Source organism: Loxodonta africana, chromosome 2 (assembly GCF_030014295.1).
Source record: "Loxodonta africana isolate mLoxAfr1 chromosome 2, mLoxAfr1.hap2, whole genome shotgun sequence".
Taxonomy (NCBI): Eukaryota; Metazoa; Chordata; class Mammalia; order Proboscidea; family Elephantidae; genus Loxodonta; species Loxodonta africana.
The window spans coordinates 202750484-202772848 of NC_087343.1; the positions used below are offsets into that span (position 1 = coordinate 202750484).

At 40.6% G+C, this 22365-nt stretch overlaps 1 pseudogene; it reads left to right on the forward strand.

The window, feature by feature from the left end:
* The first annotated feature begins 18796 nt into the window (after positions 1 to 18796).
* LOC100653897 (putative olfactory receptor 2W6) lies at positions 18797 to 19726 on the forward strand (annotated as a pseudogene).
* Positions 19727 to 22365: the final 2639 nt, after the last annotated feature.

A 22365-nucleotide genomic window follows, 5' to 3' on the forward strand; every position in this document is an offset into this window, starting at 1 on the left:
TCAGCCATTAAAAACCAGTTGCCATCAAGTCAATTCCAGCTCATAGCGACCCTATAGGACAGAGTAGAACTCTCCCACAGAGTTTCCAAGGAGAGCCTCGTGGATTCAAACTGTTGACCTTTTGGTCAGCAGCTGTAGCACTTAACCACTATGCCACCAGGGTATCCCATTATCCGTTAGTGAGATGCAATCAAAACTACAATGAGAGATACCATCTTTCCCCATCTGAAATGACACTGATTTAAAACAACAACAACAAAAACAAAACAGGTAACAACAAATGCTGGCCAGGATATAGGAGATTGGAAGTGTAGCACTTAACCATTATGACACCAGGGTTTCTAGCTCTGTTGACATCTTACATTTTATAAGTGAAGAAAACAAATATTTGATGAACACATACAAGGAAGAAATACTCATAACAATTACACTCCCTGTTTCTGCAACTGTTCATGTGGTTGTAACTGGTATTTAGAACTACCTTCTTCCACCATCCATTCCGTATTCCCTTTGCCCTCAGCAAGCACCTCAGCTGGTGATGGTTCTTTGCCTGGTGGGGGAGTGACCGATATCTTTATTCCTAAAGGGTCTAGGCCATTAGTAGTCACGTCAGAATTGGGTTACTGTAGTTTTCCCTTGACAATAATCACAGGTATGGTAGGACCAAGAGATGCCCTAAGGGATCTTCTGCATTCCAGACATACTCTTCTTTACCTCCATTATGTAATATCAATCCGATTTCCTCTTGATAATTAGGATCAATCACACCACCCAATAGGAGAACGCACTTCTTTGTCTGTTGATCCAGGGGGATAAGAGGCCAAAGTGTCTAGGTGGCACTCTTAACTTCCAGTTCAATGGAATCAGTGATGTCTCTCCAGTTGGAAGCATTTCTCCCTTTGAAACTAGGACCTCTAGGCCAGCAGAGCATATAGAGTCGTAGGGACAGGAGGCAAAAATTTTGTGAGTGGGTCACTAGGCATAATAGTGAGTGTCGCCACTCCTATTTCCACCCCTTGATTCCTGGACCCATGAATCCCGGCAATGGGAGAAACAGCACTGTATGTTGGATGCTGGTTCAGAGCATATACAGCCTCCTGAAGAACACTGCCCCAACCCTGCAAGGTATTGCCACCTAGCTGGTGGCATAATTGTGTCTTTAGAAGGTCATTACATCATTCTATGAAGCCAGCTGCTTCAGGACAGTGGGGAACATGGTAAGACAGTAAATTCCATGAGCTTGGCCCTGTTGCCACACTTCATTTGCTGTGAAGTGAGTTCCTTGATTAGAGGCAACGCTGTGTGGGATACCATGACAGTGGATAAGGCATTCTGTAAGTCTACAGATATTAGCTCTGGGAGAAGCATTGTGTGCATGGAAGACAAATCCATACCCAGAGTAAGTGTCTATTCCAGTGAGAACAAAATGCTGCCTTTTCCATGATAGAAGTGGTCCAGTGTAATCAACCTGCCACCAGATTGCTGACTGATCACCTTGACAAATGGTGCCATATCTGGGACTCCATGTTGGTCTCTGCTGCTGGCAGATGGGGCACTTAGCAATGGCTGTAGCCAAGTTGGCTTTGATGAGTGGAAGTCCATTCTGCTGAGCCAATGTATAACCTCCATCCCTACCACCACGGCCACTTTGTTTATGAGCCCATTGGGCAATGATGCGAGTAACTGGGGAAAGATGATGACTTGTTTAAGTCATCCTATCCACTTGATTGTTAAAATCCTCCTCTGCTGAGTTCACACTTTGATGAGCATTCACATGAGACACAAATATCTTCACTTCTTTGACCCATTCAGAGAGGTCTATCCACATACCTCTTCCCCATACCTCCTTGTCTCCAATTTTCTAGTCATGTTCCTTCCAAGTCTCTGACCATCCAGCTAAACCATTGGTCACAGCCTATGAATTCATTCTATGAATGGCACATCTGGCCATTTATCCTTCCAAGCAAAATGAACAACCAGGTGCACAGCTAGAAGTTCTGAACCTTTGGAAGATTTCCCTTCACCACTGTCATTTAGGGAGGTCCCAGGAAGGGGCTATAGTGCTGCTGCTATCCACTTTCAAATGGTGCCTGCCTGTCACACAGAACCATCTGTAAACCAGGCATGAGTTTTCTCTTCCTCAGTAAACTGATCATAAAGAACTCCCCATGAGGCCTTAGATGCAGACTGGGAGATGGAAGGTAATATGAGAGGAGTGGACACCCTGGGCATTTGGGCCACTTTCTCATGCAACTTTCTTGTGCCTTCAGGTCTTGCTAGGGGCTGATCTCATATATACCACTTCCATCTAATGATGGAATGCTGCTGCACACATCCAACTTTGTGGCTTTATGGGTCAGACAATGCCCAGTTCATGATGGGAAGTTCAGGCATCATAGTGACTTGGTGGCCCATGGTTAAGCATTCAGTCTCTACTAAGGCCCATAACAAGCCAAAAGCTGTTTCTCAAAAGGAGGATGGTAGTGCTATGCTTCAAAGTCTGAAGGGTCTGTACTGTGATTCCCCAATAGGGGCCTGCCAAAGACCCCAAACAGTATCTCTATCACTACTAACACTTCAAACACCATTGGACCAGCTGGATCATTTGGCCCAAGTGGCAGAGCTGCTTGCACGGCAGCCTGAACCTGTTGCAGAACCATCTCTTGTTCTGGGCCCTACTCAAAACTAGCAGCTTTTCAAGTCACTTGGTAAATAGGCCAGAGTAGCACACCCAAATGAAGAATATATTGCCTTCAAAATCCAAAGAGGCCCACTAGGTATTGTGCCTCCGTTTTAGTTGTGGGAGGGGCCAGATGCAATAACTTATCCTTAACTTTAGAAGGAATATCTTGACATGCCCCACACACTGGACCCCTAGAAATTTCACTGAGGTGGAAGACCCCTGAATTTTTGTCAGATTAATTCCCCTCTCCCCAGCACGCAAGTGGAAACTCTGATGGCATAGTGGTTAACTGCTATGGTTGCTAACCAAAAGGTCAGCAGTTTGAATCCAGCAGGTGCTCATTGGAAACTCTATGGGGCAGTTCTACTCTGTCCTATAGGGTTGCTATGAGTCGGAATAGACTCAATGGCAAAGGGTTTTTTTTTTTTTGGTTTAGCATACAAATGTCTTATCAATAGGTCCAGAGTCATTGACACTTTGTCCTTATTAGGTCCAATCATCATAATATCATCAATGTAATGGGCCAGTGAGATGCCCTGTGGAAGGGAAAGGTAATCATGGTCCCTGCAGACTAATTTATGACAAAGGGCTTGAGAGTTGATATATCCTGAGGTAAGACACTGAAGGTGTATTGCTGGCCTTGCCAAGTGAAGGCAAATTGTTCCTGGTGGTCCTTCAAAACAGATATGGAGAAAAAGGCATTAGTCAGATCAATAGCTATGTACCAGGCACAAGCAGATGAATTAATTTGCTAAGGCAGTGAATCTACATCTGGAACATCAGCTGAAATTGGAGCCACCTCCTAATTAAGTTTTTAATAATCCACTGTCATTCTCCTAGGTCCATCTTTTTTTGCACAGGGCAAATAGGTGAGTTGAAAGGGAATGCAGTTGGAATCACCACCCCTGCATCCTTTAAATTCTTGATGGTGCAAGTAATCTCTGCAATGCCTCCAGGAAAGTTGTGTTGCTTTTGGTTTAATGTTTTCCTAAGTAGGAACAATTCTAATGGCTTCACTTGTCTTTTCCCAACATAATAGCCCTTACTCCACTTGTCAGGGATCCAATGTGGGGACTTTGCTAGTTTCTGAGTGATCTATTCCAATTATGCATTCTGGAATTGGGGAAATCACTACAGGGTGGGTTTGGGGAACCACTGGACCTGCTGTGAGATTGACATGAGCTAAGAATTCATTATTAACCTGACCTCCATATGCCCCTGCTCTGACTGGTGGGCTACAGTGACATTTTGAGTCTCCTGGAATTAGTGTCAGTTCAGAGGCAGTATCCAGTAATCCCCAAAAAGTCTGATTATTTCCTTTTCCCCTGTGAACAGTCTCTCTTGTAAAAGGCTGTACATCACTTTGGGGAAGGCTGGGAGAAAGATTAACAGTAGAAATAATTGGCAGTGTAGTGGGGTCCTTCCTCAAGGGGACCTGGCCTCCCTTTCATTTGAGTTGCTGTGGGTCTGTAAACTTGCTCAAGTCTGGGCATTGATTGAAGGACCATGACTCACTATTCTGGCAATATGAGTCAGACTACTGTTCACTTGAACTAGAATTCTTCCAGTTGTACAAATCAAGCAAATATTTAGCAGATTTCCTATCTATTTCACTCCTAGGGACACCATTCCTAAGTAGCCAATACAATAAATCCATACAAATCAGAGTATTCTAATTACAGCTTTGACTCTGCTGTTCATTATGGTAACTATGCTCATCTTAACTTAGTTGATGGAGTACCCCCATTTGGCTCCAACACTATGGGGTCCAATTAGCCCCATTGTAGTTGTTGTTGTTAGGTGGTGTCATGGATTGAATTATGTCCCCCCCCCCCCAAAATGCATGTATCAGTTTGGCTGGGCCATGATTCCCAGTATTGTGAGATTTTCCTATATGTTGTAAATCCTGCCTCCATGATGTTAATGAGGGAGGATGGGTGGCAGTTGGGTTAGTGAGACAGAACTTAACTTACAGGATTGGGTTATGTCTTGAGGCAATGTCTTGAGATATAAAAGAGAGAAGCAAGCAGAGAGACAGGGGAACCTTATACCACCAAGAAAGCAGCATCGGGAGCAGAGTGTGCCCTTTGGACCTGAGGTTTCTGTGCTGAGATACTCCTAGACCAAGGGAAGATGGATGACAAGGACCTTCCTCCAGAGCTGACAGAGAAAGCCTTCCGCTGGAGCTGAATTTGGACTTCTAGCCTACTAGAGTGTAAGAAATCAAATTTGTTTTTGTTAAAGCCATCCACTTGGGGTATTTCTGTCATAGCAGCACTAGATGGCTAAAAGAGGTGCCATGGCGTAATTTCCAACTCATAGTGACCCTATGTACCACAAAATGAAATACTGCCAGATCCTGCACTATGCTCACAATCTTTGTTATGCTTGAACCCATTGCTATAGCCACTATATCAATCCGTCTCGTTGAGGGTCTTCCTCTTTTCCGCTGACCCTGTACATTACCTTTCCTCTTTAAGTTGTCATTCCCAGCATAGCAGACCATATGATTGTGTGATTTAAAATAGCCAATACCAGTCCATTTCAGCTCACTAATGCCTAGGATATCAATCTTTATGCATTCCATTTCATTTTTGAAGATTTCCAATTTTTTTAGATTCATACTTTGTACATTCCACATTCAGATTATTAAAGGATGTTTGCAGGTGTTTCTTCTCATTTTGAGTCATGCCACATCAGCAAATGAAGGTTCTGAAAGCTTGATTTCATCCACATCATTAAGGTCAACTCTACTTTGAGGAGGCTGTATTTTGAGTGCCTTCCAAACTGGAGTGGGGGCTTCATCTTCTGGCACTATATCAGACAATGTTCTGCTGCTATTCATAAGGCTTTCACTGGTTAATTCTTTTCAGAAGTAGACTACTCGGTCCTTCTTCCTAGCCAGTCTTAGTTTGAAAGCTCAGCTGAAACCTGCCTGCCATGGGTGACCATGCTGTTATCTGAATACCAGTGGCATGGCTTCCAGCATCACAGCAACAGACAAGCCTCCACAGTACGACAAACTGACAGACAAGTATGGCTAGTTAGGTGTCTTAATTCAGTTCCGGCAGTTCTCACTCTCAAAGCTGAATTACATAAAATAGCAATCAGAACAGTCTTCAAGGATACTGGTGCTCCCTTCATAAATGTGTTCCTCACTGTTGTGATAAAAGGTGTGTCCACTGTGCACTCCATGTTCTCTCCATCTGTGGGTCTAACCTGACAAATCCACTCTAACATGCCAATTTCCCTAAACCTTTAGATACCTTCTTCTACAGTATACCAAGGTAGTTCTGATACTTCAACTTGGTTTAGTGTAGGCTACGTGTAATCCATGATTCAGTGACCCATCCAAATAAACTATTAGATTGTTTCCTAACCTCTCAAGCTGAAATACTGAAAGAAGAGCTGTGCTTAGTGGGCCCATATCAGTAAAGACAGACTCATCCATCTTTCTGCTTCTTGCACCATTATCTCATACCTTTCATAGCTATTCCTGCCCATACTCCTCAGGTTTCTGTTTGTACATATTAGAAAAGTCAAGCAGTTCTTTTGGAGTTTAGCATATTTCCTCCTGATCCACACTTTGTGCTTCACCTTTTGGGGCTCACTGGGACTTTAGTTATAGTTCTATGTCTTAGTCATCTGGTGATCCTTACAACAGAAATTTAACAAGTAGACAGCTTTAACATACAGAAACTTATTCTCTCAGTCTAGTAGACTAGAAGTCTGAATTCAGGATGCCAGTTCCAAAAGAAAGCTTTGTACGTTGACTCTGGAGGAACATCCTTGACATCAATCTTCTCCTGGTCTAGGAGCTTCTCAGTGCAGTGACCCTGGGCCCAAAGGACACCTTCAGCTCCTGGCACTACTTTCTTGTTGGTATGAAGGTATTCTGTCTCTCTACTCATTTCTCTCTTTTATATTTCAAAAGAGATTGACTCAAGATAAAACCTAATCTTGTAAATTGAGTCTTACCTCATTAACATAACTGCCTCTAATCTTGGCTCATTTACATCTAGAGGTAAGATTTACAAACATAGGAAAATCATATCAGATGACAAAATGGTGGACAACCACACAGTACTGGGAATCATGGCCTAGTCAATTTGACACACATTTTTTGGGTACACAGTTCAATCCATTAACATCCCACACTTTGGCCCCCCAAAATTCATTTCTTTGTCACATGTAAAACACATTCACCCCATCATATCATAGCAAAAGTCTTGAATCAACTCCAATTCTAAAATCCAAAAATTCCTCTTCATCTGTGAAATCTAGAATACAAGTTACAAGCTATACATTTCTATTACAAATGGGAGAAATTCGAGGGAAAGAAGGGATAACAGGAACCAAGCAAGTCAGCAGAACACATTACATTAGCGCTCAAGCCTGGAAAATAATCCTCTGTTCTCTGAGACCATTTAGGCAATGGCCCTGCCCTCTAGACTCTGGGTGTTGGCTACACTGTCTGGATTCTGGGTGGAGACCTTTCCATCCTGAGCTTCAGCTCTGCTTTCTAGGCCCACTGAACATCAAGCCTGCTCCCCTGCAATTGGGCAGGCCCATTCTCCTAGTTCTTCTGAGGGGTGACCATACCTTCTTGGCCCTGGCAGACCCTGTTGCTCTGCCACTTGGGCATGGCAGCACCACCCCCTCAGCTTTGGGCAGTGGACCCGGCGTCATCTTCCTAGCACTCATGAATGGCAGCCCCAAACCCTGGAAACGAGTTGGTCAATATCTGATTCTTTGAATCCTAGGAGGCCATGGCCCTGCCCTTTGAGACCCCGCAGGCCATAGTTCCACCCTTTGAGACCCCAGAGGTTGTGGTCCTACCCTTTTGAGACTGAGGCAGCTGTGCTGCTGGTACTCCTTGTCTCTTCAGCTTCTGCTTTCTGATTGCTTGGGGCTGGTGGTTTCGAACCACTGACCTTTCAGTTAGCAGCCAAGTGCTTCACCACTGTGCCACTAGGGCTCCTTGAAAGGGCACAGAGTAGTTTATTACTGTATTTTGCCTTATTTGCAGGCTTTGGGTAATTTTTCTCAACAGATATTTAGAATTATAGTAAGACTGAAGTGTCCACCAGGCAAGTGAGTTTCTGAGACAAAGATGGGATGGATTTGAATGGTCTAGTAGTTATGAAGGGTCCATGTAGCTGGAGTGTTTGACTATAATTAAAATGGATGTTAAACTGTAGGAGAGTGTTATGGATTGAATTGTGTCTTTCAGAAAGATTTGCTAAGTCCCAACCCTAATACCTGTGAATTTGACCTTACTTGGAAATAGTGTCTCTGCTGGTGTAATTAGTTCACATGAGGTCATACTGGAGGAGAGTGGGCCTGAATACAATTAAAAAACAAACAAACAAAAAAACAAATTCTTTGTCATCTAGTTGATTCTGACTCACAGCAACCCTATAGGACAGAATAGAACTGCCCTATTTTTTTTTTTTATAGGGTTTCTAAGGCTATAATCTTTATGCAAGCAGATTGTCACATCTTTCTTTCATGGAGTGGTTGCTGGGTTCGAACCATGAACCTTTCAGTTAGCAGCTAAGCACTTAAACTACTTCCTCACCAGGGCTCCTTTAATATAATATGACTGGTGTTTTTTTTTTAAAAAAAAAAAGGAGAAGAGACATAGATAGACATAGACGGAACACAGTCATGTGAAGACGGTGACAGAGATTGACCTAGGCTGCCCCAAGCAAAGGAATTCCTGGGGTTGCCAGAACCTGGAGAAGAAAAGAAAAAATCTTCCTCTAGAGCCTTCGGAGAGAGTATGACCCTGCCAGTACCCTAAATTCAGGCTTCCAGCTTCCAGAACTTTAACATTTCTTTTTTTTTAAGTCACATAACCAGTTGCTGTCAAGTTGACTCTGACTCGCGACAACTCCACGTGTGTCAGAGTAGAGCTGTGCTCCACAAGATTTTCAATGGCTGATTTTTTGGCGGTAGATCGGCGGGTGTTTCTTCTGAGGCACCTCTGGGTGGACGGGGAATTCCAGCTTTTCAGTTAGCAGTAGTGTGTTAACCATTTGCATCACCCAGGGACTTCTTAAGCCACGTAGTTTGTGGTAATTTGTTATAACAGCCTTAGGAAACTGATAAAGAGAGGCTGTTGGAATTGAGAAGTAAGAATGAGAGGGTTACAAATCGAAGTCCAACTGACTCCAAAGTTTATATTCTTTCTTTCATGCAGTGACTGATAAGTCAGTAAAAAATGAGAATTTGGAGTCTGCTGGTGATTTTTCCTACATGTTTTTCCATGCTTATCATGTTACAAAAGTTAAGTGCTCTTCTCTGACTCCATTACTATGTTCTGTGCTACTCTTTTTTGTCTTAGAATCAAATGACACAAGTGGATATGCTAAATTCCTTTTTTAAACATAAAAAATAAAGAACAAGTTAACAATTTTAAAAATCCAAAAGAAGAATGAGGATTGAAAATATTTATTTTAATGCTGAATGAAAAGCTTATAAAGATCAATTTAATGATAATTTGGCATTATATGCAGTTATGTACCACCTTTGCTTTGGATATATACTTTCTTTTGATTTTCCCAAGAATCCACCAAAGGCCTAGATTTTAACTCAGTGATGGTAAACTGAGACAAACAAAACAATGGTGAAGTGCCAGTGACCCCCTCTGATAAGCCATGTTTGGATTGTGGAGGCCGCTTTAAGTGCAACCCCTGGACGAGTGAAACAGAAACAGACAGTGTGCGGGCTGGTGAAGGCACCCTCTGGGGAGTAGGGAGAGGTGTTGCAGAGGGCAGCTTTTGACTTGTGTGAGACAACTGTGGAAATGTCCATTGTTATGGATTGAACTGCACCCTCCAAAAAAGAAATGTTAAAGTCATAACCCTGGCATCTATGAATCTGATCTTGTTCCGAAATAGGGTCTTTGAAGATGTTAACAGCTAAGTTAACACGAGGTCATACTGGAATAGCTGCTGTTAGATGCCATTGAGCGGATTATGAAGCCCAGCAACCACATGTGACGGAGTGGAACTTCCCATAGAGTTTGCTTGGCTGTAATCTTAACTGAAGCAAATCGCCAGGTCTTTCTCCCACAGAGTAGCTGGGTGGGTTCAAAATGTCAGCCTTTTGGTTAGCAACGGAGCACTTAAGCATTGCACCACCATGCCTCCCTTACTGGAGCGGAGTTGGTCCTAATCCCATCTTAGTGGTTTCCTTATAAAAGAGACATTCAGAGAGAAGACTGTCATGTGATGATGGAGGCAGAGGTTGGAGTTATGCTGCCATGAGACAAGGAGCACCTACGGCTCCCAGAACCCAGAAGAGGCAAGATGAGTTCTTCCCCCAGAGCCTTCAAAGAGAACACAATCCTACCAACTCCCTGAATCTAGACTTCCAGGCTCCAGAACTGTGAAACAATTAATTTCTGTGTTTTAAGCCACCCAATTTGCGGTATTTTATTATGGAAGCCCTTGGAAACTAATACACCTATCAAGCAAGAAACTGGTCCTAAAATCATGCTTGGTAGGTTGGTGGGTGTTTCTATGTTTTAATTTGGCAGGTATCTTGCCATCCTGGACAGCCTTGATTTGACACAGATGTCAAAATGTTTCATGTGTATCATATGATTAATAGAAATAATGAAAAGAAAAACAATGGTGAAGTGGATGGAATTATTTGTACTCCTCTGGAGAAAATCTTTGGGGAGACCCCTTATCTTTTCTGGCTTTCTCTCCCAGGGATCCTACATGCCTGGTGTTAATTGACCACCAGAGGCTGAATCCCAGGGAACTACAAAATAAAACAGTGGCTTCTGCAGCCACCGTTATCCTGCTGCATTTTCTATTCCCTTGGATAGCCATAAAAGCTGTTTTGTAGCCTGATCTGAACGCTTTGGACTGGGCTGAGAACTCCCAGTCACCAGGTAGGATCTAAGGTTTTTATTTCTTCAGTACAATTTCTATGATGGGTCCCTGATGCACTTGGGGGCCTAGTGATGCTGAGTATGGGCATGACAGAGAGCTCATAAAGGGAAAATGTATATATAAGGATGCTTAAACGTAGGAGACAGTTCTGGTGATCAATGGAATTTCATGTTATAAAATAAGAAGAACATAATATCATTTCTAGCTTTGTCATAGAAAAACGAATGGCCTCACATCATTGGTTATAGCAATTTTCCCTACTACCACTTTATTTTTGTCACTTTAGTATTCATATCTAGTACCCATATTTTGGCCCTTAATACTATTCTCCACTAAAAGAAACACAAATTCCTTGGAGCGTAGTTAATTCCATGTTGTGAGGCTGCAAAAAATGTTGGATGGCAAGGAATATCCAAGGAATTTTACAAGAAAATGAGGGGCAGTTCTCAAAAGACAAATGGTCCGCTTTAAAGGAACTGGCCAATTTGAGAAATAATAATAATAAAGATAATTTAGGTAAATTGGAACAAGACCATGGGTTCATAATGACACCCAGAGTTCATAACAATACTTGTGTTTATGTAATGCATGCAAAAGGGTAGCACAAAAGTTGCTGTGGAGGCAATGTGGACCTCTTGTGTTTCAGAGTAGAGCTGCAGTTCCTAGGGTTTTCAATGGCTGTGCTCTTTTGGAGGTTGATTGCCAGGCCTTCCTTCCAAGGCATTCCTGGGTGAACTCAAACCACCAACGTTCCATTTAGCAGCCCAGTGATTAACCACTTGCACCACTCAGTGCATCGACTTCTGCAAAAGGGTAGTGTAATACAAAAGAAGGATGGATTTCACATTATATGCGTAAATTTTCAAGTTGATTTTAGTAAGTGAGAATGTGTTAGTATATATATAAACATACTTGTAGCTGCTGTTAAGTAGGTGTCTCTTTAGAAATATATTACTGTCTATGTGAGCAGAAAAGAGAAAACAAAAATAAGGACATCCAAAAGGCCTGTAGGAGTATGGAAGAGTATTAAGAACAGAAACGACTGATCATATTGCGAGACGTCATGTAACAACAGGTAGAAAGGCAGTCTGGCCGGTAACCTGCATACAAAAACAAAACTAACTTTAAAAGTAGGGTTCAACGGCGTGTTCCAGGGTAATAAATCAGCCACACATCTCCAAATGGAGAACTAGCTGTGCAGACGTGTCCATTCTTCACTCAGTGAATGAAGCCTCTAGTCTGTACTGTCCAGTGTTTGAGCACTTGAAGTGTGGCTAGTGTGACTGAGGAACTGGATTTTATATTTTATTTAATTTAAGCTGAAATTGAAAAACTCATACTCCATTCAGCCATTGGAAAACTTTTCAGTATGTTTGAAACACCTTGTGTATGAGAATCTACTCTTTCAAATGTAAATTTTATGAATTCTAAATACAGATAAATATTTCTGATAAAATTAGCATGTTTGAATGTGTACTATGTGTAAAATACACACAAAATTTTGAAGACTTTTTTTAGTATGTAAAAGGAATGTAAAATGTTTCCTTAATAATTTTTTATATTGAATACATGCTGCATTGGTAATAAATGTAAGTTAAACAAAATGTTATGATAATTAATTTCACCTCTTTCTTTCACTTTGTTTTTACAGTTTTATAGTGGTAAAATACATATAACATAAAAATTGCCATTTTAACCATTTTATGTGTTCAATAAATAATTAATTACAGCCACAAGGTTGTGCAACCATCACCGCTATCTATCTTCACAAACAGGAATTCAGTAGCCATTAACCAGTAACTCCCCACTCCTGCCTCCTCTCATCTCCTGGTTACTCTAATCTACTTTCTGTCTCTACGCATTTGCCTAGTCTAGATAGTTCACATACGTGGGGTCATACAATATTTGTCCTTTTGTGTCTGACTGATTTCACTCAGTGTAATGTTTTCAAGGTTCATCTATTTGTAGCATGTATCAGAGCTTTATTTCTCTTTATGGCTAAATAATATCCATAACATTGCACGTGTATATCACATTTTGTTTATCCATTTATAATGTGGTAAACCTGGAACTCAGATTCTTACCCTTCCCCAGGGTTTGGATTTTTTTTTTTTGGACTCTTAAAGGCTGTAGTAGTCCATCTGCTCAGCAACTTCCCCGAACTGTTTTTGCAGACCACCTTATTGGATGTATGTGGACACTGAGGACTATGTTCCCCAGCTTATGTCCAGCTAGTGTTTTGCAAAAGGTGTCTTTGTAATCCAGGGAAGAAGAAAAAAGCCCACACACCTCTCAGTCTTTGCTGGGCTGTGCCGGAGGCCCTTCACCACTTAGGCTGGTTTGAGGTAGGATTATGGATCAGCCAGAAGTGAAAACTAGAGTCTTTTAAAGTATTTTCTCTGCATGTATTTTGTCCTGAGCATGCATGGCTTTCTTAGCTCCTCCATGTTGCTTTTGAACAGCCCTGATTTCCAAAAGAAACTCTCACTCCAGCTTCTCCCTCAGCCTTTAGGTATTAACTACATGTTTTAATCCCACTGTTTAGCATTTGGTGGCTACAGGAAGTCACAGCCTTCAGGCACTGTCCCACTACTCCTCTCCCCCCACCCTGCTCCAGATAAGCATCACCCCCACCCCCTCAGGCCAAACCAAGAGGAGCACACCTATTTAGTTCTTCAGGCTGCTTCCAGACAGATGAGAGCAGGCACAGGTAATAATCTGCTAGCAAAGTATCTGCTATAATAATATGTAATTACATGTTACTACATACTTATGAATCCCTGGTGGGGTAGTGGTTAAGAGTTTGGCAGTTTGAATCCACCAGGCACTTCTTGGAAACCCTATGGGGCAGTTCTACTCCATCCTATAGGGTTGCTATGAGTTGGAATCAACTGGATGGCAACAGGTATTCTTTTTTTTTTTTGGCATGCACACTTAGGGGCTCTGGTGAAGAAGTGGTTAAGTGTTTGGCTACTAAGAGAAAGGTTGGCAGTTGGAATCCACCAGGTGCTCCTTGGAAATGCAGCAGGACAATTCTACTCTGTCCTATAGGGTGGCTATGAGTTGGTATCCACTTGAAGGCAATTTTTTTGGGGGGGGGGGTTAAGATAATATATTATAATACAAATAATCCACTAGTAAAGATCAGACCTCCTCCCAGAGAGTAGGGTCGGCTGTCACAGCTTTGAGATGGCCAAGTCACAGAGCCAGGGAAAGGGAGGGGGCAGACGGTAGAAAGCCAAAGCGTTCCTGCCTTTACAAGTTGCCCTTTTCTTGATTCAACATTTACTTGGTTGCTGCAAGCCTCTGACTGCCTTTCAGAGTTCTTACAAAGTTGAGCCTGCCAATTCCTGATTGTTTTTCTTAGTGACCCTGAGGGAGGGATGGGAGCGTGGAGCTGCTCATGCCACCATCTTGCAGGAAATTGACATAAGCTTATTTTATCATTTTCTTTTATGTTCTGTAGTCATCCCTATTATGCTGCTTACCTTTGGCACCTGATCATATTTCAAAGTGCATATTTTTAGGAGAAAAAAATTAATTGGAATGATTTATTTTGAAAAAACAAATCCTAACACTTCTCAAAATAACCCTGTTTCTAATTTTTAAAAATTTTGTTAAAATATGTATAATATAAAATTTACCATTGTAACCATTTTTAAGTGTACAATTCAGTGGCATTAATTATAGTCATAATGTTGTGCAACCATCACCACTATTTCAAAATTTTTCATCGTCCTAAATAGAAACTCTCTAACCATTAAGCAATACACCCCACCCTCACTCGTAGTAACCTCTATATTCTGTCTCTATGAATTTTGTCTATTCTATATACCTTATATAAATGGAATTGTACAATAATTGTTCTTTTATATATGGATTATTTCATTTAGCATAACGTTTTCAAGTTCACCCATGTTGTATGCAATACGTACCAGAGCTTCGTATAATTTTATGGCTGCGCAATATTCCATTGTATGTATATTCAACATTTCATTTATCCATTCATCTGTCGATGAACACTTGGTTACATTTTTCAAGTTGTGCTACCATTCTACTGTCCACTTCCAAATTATTACACCACCATTATCTTAAACTTACTTCCCCCTAAGCTTTTCATTCAACCTTTTGAGTTACCATTGTCAATTTGATCTCACACAGAGAGTGCTTTAAAAGAACACAATGCTGAAAGCAGACCCACTTTACTAATTATTTTTGGTTAAAAGAAGACTTCAAGGGATAGTTTTGGTTTAAGGTGTAAGCTTAATGAACAACTCAGGGCAATAATTTTGGGGGGTTCATCCAACCTCAATAGCTCCAGAAAGACTGGATTCCATTGAGAATTTGGAATTCTGTTCTACATTTTCCATCTTTTGATCAAGATTCTTCTATAGGGTCTTTAATCAAAATGCCCAGTAACAGCAGCCAGGCACCATCCAGTTCTTCTGGTTTCATGGCAAAGGAGGCATTTGTTCATGGAGGCAACCATACACACATTAGGTTCCCTTTTCCAATTCCTGATGCACCTTCTTCCTATGTTGCTCCAGGCAAATAGAGACCAATTGTTGTACCTTGGGTGGCTGCTCGCAAGCTTTTCAAAGTCTAGGTAGTACACAATGACCTAGGAGGCTGAACAGAAGCACTAAACATGTTATTAGGCCAATTAACTGTGATGTCCTGTGGAATCATGCCCCTAAACCTTCAAACCAAGAAACAAAGCCCCATGAGGTGTTTGGCTATACATAAGCAGGCTCAGCAGCTACTCTTTTTTTTTGTCATTGTTGTAAATATATCTATCACACAACCTTTGCCAATTCAACTTTTTACAAGTGTAGCGTCTATTGACAGCAATTAATCTAACTGGCTGTGGAACACTATCCTTAATCAATGCAATAAACTGAAAGTCATTACTCCAAAATCAGTAACCCTCCCCCCCTTTCCTTCTCCCTCCTACCCCTGGGAAGTACTAATAAACTTTGGTCTCTATACACTTACCTGTTGTCTTTTTATATAAGTGAGACCATACAATATTTGTCCTTTTGTAATTCACTTATTGCACTCAGTATAATGTCTTCAAGCTCCACTTTTTTAGCATGTTTCAAGACTTCATTTCTCTTACTGGCTGAGTAGTATTCCACAAAATGCATGTATGTACCACATTATGTTTATCCATCCATTCCATTGGTAGGTGTTTAGGTTGTTTTTACCTTTTGGCTATTGCGAATAGTACTGCAGTGAACATTGGTGTAGAAGTATCTGTTTTGGTCTATTTTCAAGTCTTGTGAGTATATACCCAGGAGTAAAATTGCTGGGTCATATGGTAGTTCTATTTTTAGTTTTTTTGAGGAACCACAATAGTGTTTTCCAAAATGGTTGTACCATTTTGAATTCCTACCAGCAATGGATAAGTTGTCCAATTTCCCCACATCCTTGCCAACATTTGTTATTTTCTGATTTTTTTGAATATTAGCTGTCCTAATGGGAATGAAATGGTATCTCATTGTGCTCCTGATTTCCCTCTTTCTGATGGCTAATGATGTTGAGTATCTTTTCATGTGTTTGGTGTTCATCTGAACGTCCTCTTTGGTGAAATGTCTATTCAAATCCTTTGCTCATTTTATGATTGGGTTGTTTGTCTTTTTGTGGTCAAGTTGTTCTAAGTTTTATGTACATTTTGGTTATTAGATTCTTATCAGATATATAGTTTCTAAAGATTTTTCTGAGTCAGTAGCTTGTCTTTTTACTTTTTTTTAGTAAAGTATTTTGGTGAAAAAAAGTTTTTAATTTTTGTGAGGTCACATTTACCTGTTTTGTCTTTTTCTGTTTGTAGTATTGTTATTATATTAGATAATCCATTGGTAAAAGCTAAGCCTGACAGAATTGCCTCTGAGTTTTCTTCCAAGAATTTTATGGTTTTGCTTTTCACATTTAGGTCCTTAAACTATTTTTTTTTTTTTTTTGTAAATGGTGTGAGACATGAATCCTTCTTCATTTTTCTGCAGGCAGAAATCCAATTTTCCGACAACATTTATTACAGAGATTCTCTTTCCCCATTGAATGAACTTAGCTAGCACACTTGTAAAAAATCAGTTGACGATATATATGTGACTCCACTTATAACCTGGCTGCTGGCTCATGGGGTTGCAGGAGCTGGTTAATCCAAAATCTGCAAGTCGGGCCTCAGGCTGAAGGCTTCTTACATCCTAAGAACTGAAGGTCAGAGTGTGACAAGACGAATAAAGGGTTGAGAGAGAGAGCTTTGCCAGAATATCCATTTATATCATGGATGCATGGTAAGCCCCCAAGTTAACTCCTCTTTCAACTGATTGACTGCTCATATCAGATCACAAAATGGAAGATTATTACATAACGTCCCCCAAACCACTGAGAATCATAGCCTAGCAAAGTAGACACATAATATTAACCATTATAGTTCACCCCTTGTCACCTTGACACCTATACACATCTCCTTAAACCATTTTTTTTTCCTTAAACCATATGTAATCTCTAAATAAAGAGAATTATACAGTCATACTTGTGCCTAACATGATACAACAATGTGTGTATAACCAGGAACACACTAGCCCTGCTTACATCTTATATTTTATAATGAGTAATGGCATAAAGGAGGGAAGAAAATAAAGATATTTAGTATGCATACATATCTATATACACACGTAACAAAACAAAATCATAGAAATTACAGTCCTCATTTCTGCAACTGCTCACATGGTTGTAGCTAGTATTTAGAAACACCTTCTTCTATCACCCATTCCGTATTCCCTTTGCCCTCAGCAAGCAGCTCAGCTGGTCGTAGTTTTTTGCCTGGTGGGTGACCCAAGTCTTCACTCCTGACAGGTCTGGGCCATTAGTAGTCATGATGGAATTGGGTTGCTGTAGTTTTCACTGACTTTAATCACAGGATGTGGTAGTACTAAGAGACGCCCTCAGGGATCTCCTGCATTCCATATGTACTCTTCTTTACCTCCATTATGTAATATCAGTCTGATTCCCGTCTGATAATCAGGACCAGTCACACCAGTAAGTATGTTAACTCCTTTCTTTGCCTGTTGATCCAGAGGTATAAGAAGCCCAAAGTACCTGGGTGGCTTTCTTAACTTCCAGTTCAATAGAACCAGTGTTGTGTCTCCTGGTGGAAACATTCCCCTTTTTGGAACTAAGACCTCTCAACTGCAGAACATAAGGTTGTGGGAACAGGAATAAAAAATTTTGCAAGTGGACCACTAGGGGAAATAATGAGTGTTGCTACTCCCATTTCTACCCTGTGATTCCTGGACCTATGAATTCTGATTCTGGGAGAAAGAACACCATATATTGGATTCTGGTTTAGAGTATATACACCCTCATGGAGAACACTGCCCCAGCCCTGCAAGGTATTGGCATATAGTTGGCACTGTAATTCTGTCTTTAAAAGGCCATTTCAATCGTTGTACCAAGTCAGCTGCTTCAGGATGATGGGCAACATGGTAAGACCAGTGAATTACTATGAACATGGGCCCATTGCCACACTTCATTTGCTCGGCAAGTTGACATGTAACATTAATGATCACAGGAGTGAAACTACTGTTTACCTTATTAGTGCTAAGGGAACCAATTGTAACTATGATAAAATCCTTTTAAGTTTTAGCTGAATCAATTTGGTCCCACCCTCACTCTTTTCTTTACTATCACAGCCCTTGTTGTATCATTTTATTCCCAGTCAGGAGAAATTAATATATCACATCAATCCATAGCTGAGCTCTTGCTTCTTTTTCTTTTTAAACACTTGGTTGTTCCCCTCATAATTACTCCGTGAAACAAGAGTATAATATTAAGAAGGAGATACTAGTGAAGTAGAAATGATATGGATATGGTGCCTAGCTAATTAATTAGATAATACAACCAGCAGAAGCACCAGAAATAGAATATATTTTATAATATATTTCTAAAGTGTATATATATTTTGTATTTATAAAAGTATTTTTAAATTACTTCCATTTCATTTTTACATTATTTGTGATATAAGATTTATATTTAATTAATTTTATAAACCAGAAAATTTGAGTTCTATTTTTTGGATTTGTTTGAAAAGCCTGTGAAATGATAGTGACTTTATATAAAAATTGACCAACTTTTTTTTTTTTTTTTGGTAATATATAGATAACACTTGATTCTATTTCAAGTGACATGAAATAAACAGACGATGGAAATAAATGACAGCTCATGGGAAGACTTCATTTTAGTAGGCTTCTCAGAATATCCAAAGGCTGAGTTCATCATTTCTCTGTTTGTCACTGGTTTCTACACGATGACACTGGCGGGCAACATGGCTATCATCTTGGTCTCCATCCTGGACAGCCAACTCCACACCCCCATGTATTTCTTCCTCCGAAACCTATCATTTTTGGACATCTCTTTCACCACCTGCATTGTTCCTCAGATGCTGGTGAACATCTGGAGTGGTCATAAGACGATCAGCTATGTAGGTTGCATAGTTCAATATTCAGTGGCCTTGGCTCTTGGCTCCATAGAATGTGTGCTTCTTGCTGTCATGGCTGTTGACCGCTATGTTGCTGTCATCTGGCCCTTGCGCTATGCTACAATCATGCACCAACAGATTTGCCACCTTCTGGCAGCCACTTCCTGGCTATCTGGGTTTGCCAACTCTCTTTTTCAGTCATCACTAGCCATCATTTTGCCTCTGTGTGGCCACCACCATGTGGACCATTTCTTTTGTGAGGTCTTGGTCATTGTCAAGCTGTCTTGTGTGGACACTGGTTCAACTGAATCAAAAATGTTAGTTGCACGCCTGCTTATTATTGTTGTTCCAGTCTACATTATCCTCACCTCCTATGCCTGCATTGCTGGGACTGTGGTGAGGATTCCCTCTGCTGAAGGACGACAGAAGGCCTTTGGAACATGTGCCTCCCATTTAATGGTGGTCTTGCTGTTCTATGGAACCATCATGTTCATGTATCTTCAGCCTAAGAATAACTACTCTCAGAATCAGGGAAAGATCCTGGCTCTTGTTTATACCATTGTTGCCCCCACCATGAATCCACTAATCTATTCCCTGAGGAACAAAGATGTAAAGAGGGCAATGAGAAAAGTGATCTGGAAGGATTTAGTTTAAGAAATTATGATTCCTGGAATCTGGGTCATAGAAATAATTTGGATGGTGGATTTGTGGTAGGAAGGATAGTTTTCTTTTAAAATTTCAGCCCAAACTGATTGGAAAATAAATGAAGGCAGCACCAACTACAAGCTAAATGTAGAATTATTGTCATCAATACTGGTGATTGTAGTCTCAGAATAAATTGTGTAATACAGACATTCATTCACACTTTTGCTCCCATCAAAATCTGTAATCTGGATATTTTGCAATATTTGTTCACTTCCTTGTGAGATTATTGGAGCCATAGTCTTCTAAGTCATTCTGGATTTTCTGAGGGAAAGAAGACATGAAAGATATGAAAAATTCTCTAAAGTGGCTTATATATGAAGATGGATATCATGGACATCAATCTAAATAAAGCAAGATTTGAACTGATGCTTCACAAAAGAATACTGGGTAAAATAGAGATAATACAATACCACGTCTTGGACCGTTGTTAGGTGCCATTGAGTCTATTTTGACTCATAGCAACATGTAACAGAGTAGAACTGCTCCTGAACCAAAAAAACCAATCCCGTTGCCATTGAGTCAGTTCAGACTGATAAGAACCCTGTAGGACAGAGTAGAGCTGTTCCATAGGGTTTCCGAGGAGCCCCTAGTGGATTTGAACTGCTGACCTTTTGGTTAGCAGCTGTAGCACTTAACCACTACACCACCAGAACTGCCCCATCAAGGAAGATTCCCTGCAGCATGAAATACTTTACTTCATGTTTAAATAGGTCTTTAGGACTTGCACATATGTGTGGCGGTTGGGGTAAAGAGCATTCACTGAAGCAGGAAAAGGTGTGCAAGTGTGTCACTACTATAAAGAACAATATTAAAGTTCTTATGTTCATTCATTCTTTCATTTAATCAAGGATGAGTGTTTAAAGTGTGTTAAGGGCTGGTGCTACAGATATAAATAAGACAGTAATTTTATTGAACACGTCATAATTCAGATACGCAAACAGACTGGAAATATAAGGGCAAACCTAATATGATCCCTGCTCTAAAGGAGCTATGCACAGGACAAATGAGAATTGGCTGTTTGGGAAAGTTCTGCCAAGTAATATTACTGAAGCCTTAGTAAAAATGCTGAGCTGAAAAGGAGAGGCTGGTGTGAGAGCTTAGAGCAACAGGGAACTCACCCAGAGGTTGTGAGGTGGGCATAGAGCTGAGGAGGCAGAATTGGGGCAAGTCCATGAGGGAAACACAGCTGTGGGGAATTGTTTAAAGGATGCATTATCATTGCCAAGGGAAGAAGAACTAAATGTGTTTTGAGTCTCTACAGTCACTGAGGAGTCCCTGGGTGGCACGAACAGTTAAGCACTCGACTATTGGCTAAAAGGTTGGCATTTGGAACCTACGCACAAGTGCCTCGGAAGGTAGGCCTGGAGATCTGCTTCTGAAAATTCATAACCTTGAAAACCCTGTGGAGCTGTTCTACTAGGTACACACGGGGTCTCCATGAATCAGAACTGACTCGACAGCAACTAACAAAACAGACACTGAGTCAATGCATCAATAAATTCAGTCTCATGGATAGTATTTAGCCCGTTTGTTTACTGAATTTATTAGGTTGATTGCAATTCAGTTTTTAGTGTCATGTTGACTCAACTTTCCCACAGTCTCAACCCTGTGTAAAATGATAGTTGAGAAAGATTAAGTTTATTTCTCAGAACTGAACAGTATTTGAAGCTGGGAGTCCAACTCACAGACTGAAGTCACTTCTCACACAAGCATTAGGGTTTAAAGACAATTGTAGGTAAATATTTAAAATAATTTTTCAAATTCCTTAAACCACCCCCAAATAATACACTTATTTTAAAAATGTAAACACTTAAAAATTGCATGAAATATAAATTCATAGTATATATATTTACAGATGGTATGTAATAAAAAATATATGCAAAATTCAATTTTACTATGTATAGGGAATTCTTATGAGTTTACATATTTAAATTCCTGTAGGGTATGTGCTTGCCTGATGCCACTCCCAAGTTCAGGGGGGCAACAAAGACCCTATACAAGAGATTGTGTACTAAACAGAAAAGACAAGGAACTTCCTTTGTGGCTTTCACCATTATTTAGGAAGAAAATGCCCAGGACATGGGATAAATTTAAAATTCATGGAGATAACGGAAGAGAGCATACTGAAACATTGTAACTAGGATTCACCAGAGGTTTCAGAGCCCTGGTCATGCAGGCATTAATACTGCTAACCAAAAGGTCGGGAGTTCGAATTCACCATCTGCTCCTTGGAAACCCTATGGGGCACTTCTATGCTGTCCTATAGGGTTGCTACGAGTCGGAATTGACTCTATGGCAATGGGTTTTGTCTTTGTTTTGGCTGTAGGTTTCACTGTAAATGTCACCCTTTTCCACTGTTCTTTAGGTATAAAATCTGTCTCTTAGGTGCTTAGTGAATAAACAGCTAATATACTAATTTTACAGTTCAGTCTGAGCCTGCAGGAATCAGTTCTTAAGCTAACATGTATATTATCATTACCTAATACGTAAGGGGAAATCCTGGTGGCATAGTGGTTAAGAGTTTGGCTGCTAACCAAAATGTCGGAAGTTTGAATCCACCAGGCGCTCCTTGGAAACCCTATGGGGCA